Raw genomic sequence first — 11,122 nt, 5'->3', positions numbered from 1 at the left:
GAAGAATTAAAAAATTCATTCAAAGATAGCTAAAGGTCGGTACGTTTGTAGGCCTCACACCCCTTTTCAAATAGCCCACATTTTCTCCATGACTATGGGCTTGATTTCAACTATAAACATATCTCCATACAAAGTTCCAGTACTGTACCATGAATACTTTCAGAGATATGCAGTATAAAAATTCGATTTATATGGGAGGTGCCACGCCCCCCTTTCCAACAGCTGCCCTCTTTCTTCATGAGTATGCGATTGATTTCGTATATCTCCATACCAATTTCCAAAACTCTACCATGCACACTTTCAGAGATATGTAGCATGAGAAATTCGGTTTGTATGGGAAGTGCCACGCCCCCTTTACATATAGATTTTTTTCAGCCTAAAACCATCCTTGGGACACGTGCGGCAGGTGGCAGTTTCAAAAAAATCGGTTCAGCCGCTCTCGAGCCTTGCGAAAACTAACAAACGGCTTTCTAAATATATATTAGTTGAGATATATTATATATTATAATTATATTTTGACAGTATCCGTTGTTTCTGATTGGCGCAAAAAAATCTTGCCTAGTGACGAATTCGCCCCTTGATATGGTCGTTACTTAAAGCTATTTATATTCGAAATTGCATGAAAATTGGAAAACAGGAATCTATAAGCTTATCCAGGCAAAAAGCTACCTACGTACCGAATTTCAAGCAAATCGGACCATAAATACGATTTTCTGGAATAGATCGGTCCCTGGTCCACTTCGGGTAAAAAATTTATCACATATGCTAATAAATGCTAAAAAGCTACCTGCGCACCGAATTTTAGGCAAATCGGACCGTGAATTCGATTTTTTCGAATAGATCGATCCCTGGACCACTTCCCGGAAAAAATGGGTCATATATGGTAATATATGCTAAAAAGCTACTTACGTACTAAATTTTAAGCAAATCGGACTATAATAAGATTTTTTCGAATAGACCGGTCCCTGGTNCAGCTTTGGAAGACAACATTTCCGAAGAAATTCGGGCTATTCCGGCCGAAATGCTCGAAAAAGTTGCCCAAAATTGGACTTTCCGAATGGACCACCTAAGACGCAGCCGCGGTCAACATTTAAATGAAATTATCTTCAAAAAGTAAATGTCATGGACCAATCTAACGTTTCAAATAAAGAACCGATGAGATTTTGCAAATTTTATGCGTTTTTTTTAAAAAAAAAAGGTATCAAGCTCTTAAAAAATCACCCGTTAGTATAGATTTTAAGAAAGTAATCAAAGCGGAAAATTGAACACAAGCCCGCTAAAAAATAAAAGCACTACATTTGTGCCCCTCTTTCGTTTTGACTTTAATTCTAAGCATATAAATTAAGCAAATTCTTTGAAATTCCTCATAATGCGATTAAGTCTCTTTTTTTATTTGTTACTCTGTTTCAACCTTCTGCTGGGTGCCTCCATATACATACATAAGTATGTGTGTGTGTGTATGTGTGTATGTGTATAAGTACTTACTGATATGCTTATGCAATTAACATATTTATATAGTATATTATCCTGAGCGTTTGTCTTTAATTAGCAGTGCGTAAAGTCTTCCTATTTACACATGAGTGGTTGGGTGGTTGTTTGTATGCATAAACAGCGGTGCATGTGTGTGTGTGTATATGTGGATAATTTTGATGTAGCTAACAGAAATTTCTTGAGAGTTTTATTATCTTTGTGATAAATACATATATATACGTATCTATGTCAAAAAGAAGAAGGTTGACTTGACTTGAATGCACCATTCTCCTTATTACCCAAACAAAATACAAGGAATTTTTTCATGAGACTTGATGAGAATCCGCTGCAATAATTTATTATACATACACCGAAAATAAAATTTCGTAAAAATGCTACGAAAAACTTTCGTAGTCTTGGTTTTCGTACAACTTTCGTTCATAATACGAACAATTTTTCACAACCATTCGTAAATATAACGAAAGTTTTAAAATATACGAAATCTAAAATTCTGTATTCGTCACTTTCGTGAAATATGAAATTGTGTGGACATTTTTTTTCTTTTTATGATGGTTACACTTGGAGTTATGGGCTTCCAAAAATAGTAAAAACTAAAATCAGAATTTTTCTAAGCACTTTTTCGTATTAAAAAAGTAATAATTTAAACTTCGCGATTTTGTGAGAATATGTCTCGCTTAATAAAATGCGAAATGAATATTCCAAAAATATATTTGTTTTGTAAAACCACACCGAAAGTGAAAACTTAAGAACAAAATCTGCGAAACTTTGACCAAGATTTTTTAAATTAATTTGTTTTTTTTTTTCAAAACATAGCCTTAGATATAGTTATAATACCCTAAAAGTTGTATGGCCTTATTCATAAAAAATAAAGTAGGTTTAAGGTCTTTTGTCTCCTCCTCTGGTGTTCCCCACGGTAGTGTCTTAGGTCCGTTATTATTTGTTCTCTTTATTAATGATATATCTTCCTGTTTCTCAAAGTGTAACTTTCTTCTATATGCGGATGATCTGAAGATATACTATGAAATTAAAAATATAGAAGATTCATTGATTCTCCAGGGTGAGCTTGATAATTTTTACTGTTGGTGTGCGCGTAATCGTTTGTCCCTCAATATTGGTAAATGTCATTATACCTCTTTTGCAAAAGTGATTAGTATTGTTCCAACCTCTTACTGTTATTCGAATGTCCCGCTAAAATCAGTTACTGATTTTAAAGACTTGGGTGTTTATTTTGACTCCAAACTCACCTTCACCACCCACATAAACTTTATTGTTTCTAAATCATTCGCGATGTTGGCCTTTATTCGTCGCAACTGCTCGTCATTTTCCGATCCTTATACTCTCAAACTGTTGTATTCGTCTTTAGTTCGGTCGAGGTTAGAATACGCTGTATTTGTTTGGAGACCTTTTCATACAGTTCATGTGAACAGATTGGAGTCTGTTCAGAGGGCTTTTATACGCTTTGCTTTGCGTCCGTTGAAATTTGTAGACCCTATTCCGTCCTATCGTTCTCGTTGTTTGTTGATAAATCTCATGTGCTTAGAGTCCAGGCGTACTCTGTTATCGATGTGCTTTGTCTTTGATATAATTTCAGTGTCTATAGATTGCTCGCACCTCCTTATGAAAATTCGTTTTAATGTTCCCTCACGTATTCTTCGTTGTAATGAATTGTTTTTTGTCGGTGTTGTTAAAACTGTTTATGATATTAATGCTCCTTTAAGGAGGACTCTCTCCCAATTTAATGCTTATTCTTCATCTTTAGACTTCGATTTTTCTTACTCAAAGCTTATTTTTAAGAATTTACTCATAAGGCACTTGTCATACGGGTTTCCCTTATTCTATGTATATATTTGTCATATAGTCTGTAAGCGTCCTGTTTGTTGATAATAATAATAATAATAAATAAATTGACGTTTTCATACATTTACGAATTTATAAGCCTTCTTTAAAGCTACTTTAATTTCTATGAATAAGGCTATTAGAGTGTGATCTGCATTGGTTCGGGAGGAACGTAAACTTGGTCACATATACCTCGCACTAAGTATGATGCTACGTGTAGTTTAAAAATTGGTTGGACACCGACCGTTTCAAAATCTCCACTCAAATTCTGTCCAATGACGATTTTGTAGACAGTTTGTGTCTACATTCTGAAACCACATGCTTATATTGCAGAAGAACAGTAGGTTTATTTTAATAGTCTTAGGGAAAATTTAGACAAAGGAGAAGTGACCGCACAGTGTGATTACGCAAAATTATATGTAGTTTTGTTGTCCAAAGAGCCACGCAGGCTTTCCATCTTTTTATTTTATTTTTTTTCAATACGAAAAAATACTTTAGAAAAAACTTAATTTTAATTTGTACTATTCTTTGGAAGCCCACAACTCCAAAGGTAACCATCATGTAAAGAAAACAAATATGCACACAATTTCATTTTTCGCACAGGTACAATTGCTCAAAATATGAAGGAATTCTAAAGCATCACACTTTTTCTCTGTTCGCTTGACGCGAAATGCCCTAAAAACATATTTTTTAAACACGTACAATATACGAATATTTTCGTGCAATATAATAAATTTGCCGGCAGTTTAATATTTCATCGTACACGGTTAAAAATTTCGGTTTTAATTTTAAACTTTTTGGGCTACATATATGACCAAACTAAATTCAGTTTCAAATACAAACCTTCCAAGTTTAAAAACAAGGGAGCACATATGTTGGGTTTAGAATTTAAACAATTCGGTTTAAATGTTAAACCCAAACATTTTCATAATTAAGAATAAAAAAAAAAAACAATCTTAAATTTCATGCTCCGTCTGGTTGGGATTGAACCCGGACAGCTTTGGTAGCAACCAATTGTATCAAGCATCTTTGCACACAGCTACAGCCACGCATGTAAATGTGCTTTCATATGTTGAGTTTGAATCAACACCACAATTCGCTGTGCAAACATATTCTATTTCGGTTTAGATTTTAAACCAAAGTTTCTATATTTGAAACCTAGAAACTAGAATTAAAACATTTTGGTTTGATTTTTAAACCACGAACTTTTTGGGCTAAAATTTAAACCAGAATATATTAAAAATTGCGTAAAACTATTGACTGGTTTAAAAAGTAGACTATAAAAGTTTAAAAAAGGCAGTAGTCCCAGCGCGGTTTAAAAATTAAACCCAAATTTTTGACCGTGTATTTGTATGTACCGCATACATTGCGAAATTACCTGTTGGCTGCTGTGAGACGTTTAATATAAATTTAAACGTTTTTCAGAATAATTTTCTGGGTAAAAATTCAATAAAAAATTAAATATCAATTTGTGATTTGGTTTTTATAATCCTTCGCGGAGCTATCGATTAATTGTAAACATTGCTACCTGTGATTGCTGGCTGGCACTGGCGAGTGAGTGAATTTTAATAATATTTTTTGTTTTTTCTTGCTTTTGTTTTGTTGATTTTTATTGTTGTTGTTTTATTGTTGTTGTTTTATTATCATCATCAGAAAAAAATCAAACACTGGTGTGCGTGCGCTACAACATTAGAGAAACAGAGAATAAATAATTGTTTTCGTTTGGTAATTCGTTTGGTTATTTCGATAAATTTACGATAAAAATAGAATAAAATGGTTTTGTTGTAATTCGTACTATGGGTTTTACAGTGTGGCGAATAAGAGCAACAACCATAAGTTTTGCGAAAACAGATTTTAAATAAGTATACGAATAATTTTTGTGCATTTTACAAAAATTTCGTAAAAAAAAACATTGAAATAGTACGAAATCCATTAATAAATAGTAAGAACACACTCGCAAAATATACCAAAGATCAGATGTCTCATATTTTCGAAGTATGTACGAAAATGGTTTTGTAAAATTAACGAAAACTTTCGTGGCTGAAAATTATGAAAAATTTCGTAATATGTACGCAAGTTTTCATTATATTTACGCAGATTTTATTTTCCGTGTAGTCTTCTACGTAAATTTCATGTCTAATATGAGTCCTTTACACTTAAATATTCTCCTTAAAAGGTATCTCCACACGCTTAAAAAGTAGCGGGAAGAATGTGTGAAGCCTACATTTCCTTGTAAAGAGAATTTCTTCGATTTTGCCGAATTTTATTCAGACTCTCATTCTCTCTGCCCAATTTTTAGGCGTGACCATGTTAGAGCGCATAATATCCATTAGCGTATTTTGATATTTACCTTGAATTGCAATTTGCCGGTCGTCGGCGTAAGCGTGGAGGTGGCAGCCTCCCCTCGCTAAAGCCAGCAACAAAGAAACGTCAATCAATCACAAAAAAAAGACAAATAGTCGGTTTTTTTTTTTCATCGTATTATTCCTTACTTTCCTTCCTGAAGTTCACGTAGGTACATATATGTATGTATGTATGTATGTAGTACATACTATATACGTATATTGATAAGAATGTTAAAACCATATAATTTGAAAACAAAGGCAAATAAGCACTAATATGAAAAAAGTATGCGCCAAAAGTGCCACACAAAATTTAATATCGCCTGCGGTACTTCAAAGCTTGAGATATTTACCATAATAAAGTTAATGACACGTTTGCGTAGTCTATTAAATGAAACAGTAGCACCATACACACTAACAGGTTTATATGTATATATATTCTTATTGGTGTACGCTTTCGTACATACGCTTAAGGCACACGCTGATTTAGATGTGTAACACAAAATCTTAAAATAATCTGATGCGTGTAAAATAAATTACATTAGCAGCAGTCAACGCGGCAGACTTACTTATACATAAGTCAGTATGTTCATACATACGTATGTGCACAAGCAAATTATCAACAACTAAACATACATAAGTACATATATATGCATGTCAGACCGTAGTCCATCTACGTATTCGAAATGTAAGCTCATTTATCGTACACTACAGCGATATCAGCTCACCGCGGCGTATACGCAATTTTAAATTTTAAGTATTCTGCATATACATACATATGTAGGTATGTTAGCTTTCAATGTACATAGGTACCTGGCTTATGCTTTTAAAATTAAATTAGTTCATTTTTGGCTCACAAATCATCTATTTGTATATCTTAACCAGTTCAAAAGTTATATATAAAACTAGCTTATACCCGCGGCTTTCACCCTACGTTTTTATACAAATATGAAAAATAATTTACTGATGTTTTAATTTATTTCTGTGCCATTTCGTTATAGCTCTATATTTTTTAAGCGACTTAAGGTATTTAGGCCGTTTTAAACTATGAAATTATAAAATCTGGTCCTCTAAGTTTAGCTTAAAATGGTTCCAGGGATACACCGCGTGAATGTGTATCCTTCTGGTAGGTGCCACGGCTGGTTCGAGTATTTCCAACTCAAATTTAGTATCCTTGATAAAATACCACTTCTCATTACCGTAGCTAAATGCCTCTAGAGGTATGTATGCATCATGAGAGCTTTAGATTATAAAGCCGAAGCCTTTCTCTCCCTTCTTCATTAAATGGAATTTTTTCGGTCAGTACTGCACTTTTAAAATAAATATCCATACAAAATTTAAAATACTTTTCTATCCCTTCAAAGTTATGTTTTAAGAAACTTTTAGTAATTATGAGAGGACACATGCCTCCTTTTTTAATAACACATCCAAAGATCCAAACATACAAACTTTCACATTAGTAGGATAGTATTGAAACTGGAAACACTGTAACACTTGGTAAGTGATGTGTTATAAAAATGGTCCAAGTGTAATGCTGGGTAGTGCAATTGCATAATTTAAAAGGATCGAATGTAATGCACAATTTATCGGTTCTTTGTTTTGGTACTGTCATGTAAAAAGTTGTCGACCGTACCGCTAGCATTGCGTAAACTCTAGCTGAGGACATATCGTCTCTAATTGACAAATAAAATTTGAATTGCATCAATCAACTTCTGACTTTTAAACTTTAAATTGCCTCCTTTCGCTCAAAATAAGCTAACTGAAATCTCTCAGCTTAGTTTCAATAAGGAAAATATGAAGGAATAAATAACATTTCTATATTTCTCATTGAACATTTTTTTCTTTAAGTAACCCATTTTTTTTCTACATGTGTTTAAGGAAGGGTTTACCTCTATTGTCCGCCTCGTACACTTACTCAAATACTCAAATTCACACTCACTGCACACGCCAGCTGAGACAATAATGCCCTTGACGACCCTTACCTACAACTTAGATATTTAACGCAAGCACCACTACGGAATAAGAAAGCTAAGCTTAAAGGCGTTAGAGCAGAAACGAAAGAAAACTATTCTCTGAACAACTTAAAGAAAAATAATAAAAAAAAACTATGCATGGGAAATTGTTGAAAGAAACGAACAGCGGAGAATTACATGTGAGGTCAGCTGGTTATGAATGTGCAAATGAAATATACATAATTTGTCAACTGTCAAAGAGGGTGGCAGAGGGCAAACGACTTTGGTAAGGGCGAGAGTAGTTGACAGCAACTACATATGTGTGTGTGTACATACACACAATTAAGTTTACACTTAGGGGCAAACGACGTCGTTGGGAGCGACTCAAGTGGAATAATAATTTCAGCATTCATAAGATGATGGTGTGTATTTATGTGTGTATATATGTACATACATACATACGTATATATCGATGTGTATATAATAACATCTAAAAATAAAATAAAAACTAAGAAACATATGTATGCGTATGCTTGTTGAAACACTATTCCGAATGTCCAAAGTACTAGTTGTGAATTATAATACTACTATTTTCTAAAATACTACTATTTTCCAGAATACTACTATTTTCTTCTATTATTTACTCCACATCCCGCAACGGTAAAGTTGTTGAGAACGATGACGCTTTTTTTTTTGGATAGAAGCTGGAACATCTACAACTTGCACGTTAGCAAGGCCTCTGAAATCAATCTGAAATAGTCAGGCAATGCATCACCACCAACCAGTATAAATACTAGTGGCGGCATACCAGTTGACGGTAGTTTAAAAATAAATCTGCTAATTTTTGAAAACACTTTTTCATGTAACTGATTTGGCTTGGCTTTTCACTGCAGGGTTCATTGGTTTTGGTTTTCACAGCAGGGTTCATTTTATAGTACATAGCAGCATCCTAGACGAAGTGTGAGTGGGTGGAACATTAAAACAAATGAATGTAGCGACAGTGACATTTCATCTTTTTGATGATTTGCGAAGTAAGTAGCTGAAGATTTTTTTTTTTTACATATTTTCATTTGTCTCACTGACATATGTATGTGCATACATAAGTCGCTTGAAATATTACAACTTTCTTATTACAAAAGCAGTTTCAAGAAGCTCATTCCCATTCGCATTTAGTGAAACTTCTTTAATTTTCTATGTGACATCAAAAATTATTTTACCACTCAAACCAATGGTAATAAATCAACGCCAACTTGAAAGCGCAAAACAAAAAGTAAAATTGTTCTAATATTAGTACACATTCACATGCATACATACATGCTTATATGCATGACATCTTGAGCTGCTTTCTCTTGGAAACTGTGTAGTTTTCGCTTAGGGAATAATGCAAAGCGATGGAATTGGAGTAGTGGTGTTGATCCCGTCTGTTGATGAGCATCAAGGCAGGCAAAATTGTCAGAATGTAGCAATGAAAACCGTTGACTTTGTTATCACCATGTAAGATAAAAGAAGGAAAGAAAGCAAAACAAAGCTAGTAAGGACAGTGCTGTCTTCGGCTATGCCGAGAGTTTCATACCTTTGCGTGAACATCAGAAAATTTTACTTCAACCGAATACAGCATTTGAAATTAATTCACATTCAGACAGAAGAGTTACATATCTTATACAGCGCTAATCTAAATGATTTCCACAGGAGGTTGCATAAATAATTTTCTAGATAGTAAAAAACTTATTTTTCAAAATGGTTCCCTCTTTTATAAAGCTCGCGCATTTCTGGCTAGAATATTTCAGCGCGAATGGATAAGGATTGAGACAAGAGCTTGTGTGAGCAAATCCAATTTTTGGCAGCAAATGTCAGTTACACGGTTCTGCAGAATGACGATACGCGGTTTTTTACTTTACACGAAGATATGCAAGTATACTAAGTATGTAAATGCGTATGCAACAAAAAAGTGACTTTCTATGGGCGTTAAATCAAAGTGATGATTGTGCTAGCTAATTAAGTTGGATTTTTTCTTCGATAACTACCCATTTAATATGCGCACAAAATACTATTTTGTTGTTATTCTCCGATACTTATACGTCATTTAAACTAGATAACTCGATTCTGCTACATATTTATGCCTCGTAAAGAAGTTCTTAGAAAATATTAGAAAAATTGTACAACGTTTAACAATTAAAACTTAAATCAAAAGACCTGCTTCCTTTTAGCTTCACTCTAAACCCTTGTGTTCGCGGTAGATAAATCTCGCTAGAGTTTTTCTTAGATAAAAAGCTCTCCAGAAGTGCAATTTTTCGACAAGAACAAGGCAAATGTCTTTAATAAAAGATGTTTCCTATATATCTGTCCCCAACGCAAAGCTTCCCTGCGCTCATCATCGATCAGATTTTTCCCAAGATTTTATTTTTTAAATAAACACATATGTTTATGTATATATACCTACATAAATGTATGTACATTTAATACGTATGTATGTAGATATGTAACTAAACATGTAGACTTCTTTGTGAAAACAAGCAAAAATTTGCATAATTTATTTAGACAAGAAGGGGATGTAACACGTTTTATTTCATAAGGGCAAAGCAAAGATTGGGCTGAAAATTTTTGAAAGGTCCATCTTCCATCCTAAATGGTTCAGCTGCCATTTTTCGCAACAAGCCTGCCATTAGTTTTGTGTAAGTATTTGCATTTTGTTTTGTATCTTTTTTTAATTTTCTATGAAGAAGCCCTTCTTTTTTTTTAAGTTGAGACTCTATTCATTCCAAAGAAGTTAAAAAGATTCTTGTTAGATGCTGTGCAATAATACAAAACCACATGCAAATTTGTCAAGTGGTACGAAATAGAGATACGAAGTGGATGTTGCAAATTTCACACACCCACACGTTTTCGTGTACGCAAATGCCATCACATGGCATACAAATGGAGGGAAGGTCAGACGAAAAAAATATTTCTTTGAGGCATGTTGCATGTAGACATTATTCCAGCGGCATTAACTGTGTATGTACAAATGATCAAATCGACCCGCTCTAGCCAGCAAAGGACAGTGCTTTGAACGAGCGTGTCGAATTGTCTCTATTAATATTGGCTTTCTTCTGTTTTTGTTCTTTTTTTTGATAAAAGGAAATTGAAAGTGATTTTTTTGACAAAGAAAACACGAAAAATGATAACGCAAATTAAATTAGTGACCTTAAATTTGTCGAATTTCGTGCACTAAAAGACAGACAATTGGATTTTTCTCACATTTCTCACTCAATAACTTCTTTGTTGTGGTGGTTATGCGAGATATTGACCATCGCTAATTTGGTAATAAATTTTTGAGAAGGTTCACAAATTGTATTTTTAGATTTCCTTGATAGAAAAATAACTGCAATCTTTATAGAAAATTGGCGACATTGTCGGAGTTTGAGTATAACATACTTAGGCAAGTACAAAAAAATTAATTGTCATTTAAAGAAATCTTATTTTTTATTACACATTGGGGATAATTTATCTTACTTTAAAGAT

Source organism: Rhagoletis zephyria, unplaced genomic scaffold (genome assembly GCF_001687245.7).
Source record: "Rhagoletis zephyria isolate East Lansing unplaced genomic scaffold, Rhagoletis_zephyria_1.1 Rzeph_scaffold_02596, whole genome shotgun sequence".
NCBI classification, from domain to species: Eukaryota; Metazoa; Arthropoda; class Insecta; order Diptera; family Tephritidae; genus Rhagoletis; species Rhagoletis zephyria.
This window is presented reverse-complemented; position numbering follows the sequence as displayed.